Source organism: Aptenodytes forsteri, unplaced genomic scaffold (assembly GCF_000699145.1).
Source record: "Aptenodytes forsteri isolate BGI_AS27 unplaced genomic scaffold, ASM69914v1 Scaffold200, whole genome shotgun sequence".
Lineage (NCBI taxonomy): Eukaryota > Metazoa > Chordata > Aves > Sphenisciformes > Spheniscidae > Aptenodytes > Aptenodytes forsteri.
In genome coordinates this window covers 3,366,724-3,367,365 of record NW_008796187.1, presented here as the reverse complement: position 1 = coordinate 3,367,365, position 642 = coordinate 3,366,724, and positions in this window count along the sequence as shown.

Sequence of the window (642 nt, the reverse complement as noted above, 5' to 3'; positions counted from 1 at the left end):
CCCACCGCCCCGTGAGCAGGGGCCTGCGCTGGGCGTGTGCCCGCCTGCGGAGCGGTGCGCTGGAGAGCGTAAGTGCACCCCGAGGACAACCGCAGCCCTTCTCTCCGTTACTGCTTCCCCTAAGCGTCGCCACACAGTTCCCATTCGTTACCCTGTTTCTTGTGTTCTCCACTAAGCGAAGAACTGCCGTGCGCTCCCAAGATGGCCATTCATACGTTGTAACCTCCCTGAAGGTTTGTTTTCCTCTCTATTGTTCTTTCAGCCTTCCTGCAAGAAAACAAACGAGAAATAAATGGGGTGTTGGACTAGAAACTCAATTACTTAGACTCTGATTTATCTTTCCAGTGTTCAAATTCTTCGAGTCTCAAACAGGATGCAAATAGTGGAAATAATCAAAATTCGCATTTTTCTTGCCCGTGTACTTTATGCTGACCAATGCTTGGAAGGGACGGGTTCAGTCAGGGGAATACTGCAGTTTCCCACACAATGTTATTAGATGCTCCCTCAGGCCATTACAGTTTTGATGCCAGTTCTGCATTTCTGATTTACACGAGACCATGATAGAGCCAGAAGACCTGTGCTTAGCCAGCCTTGTAGAAAGACCAGTTAATTTATGATTATTTAGCATTTCTGAAGTTGCTT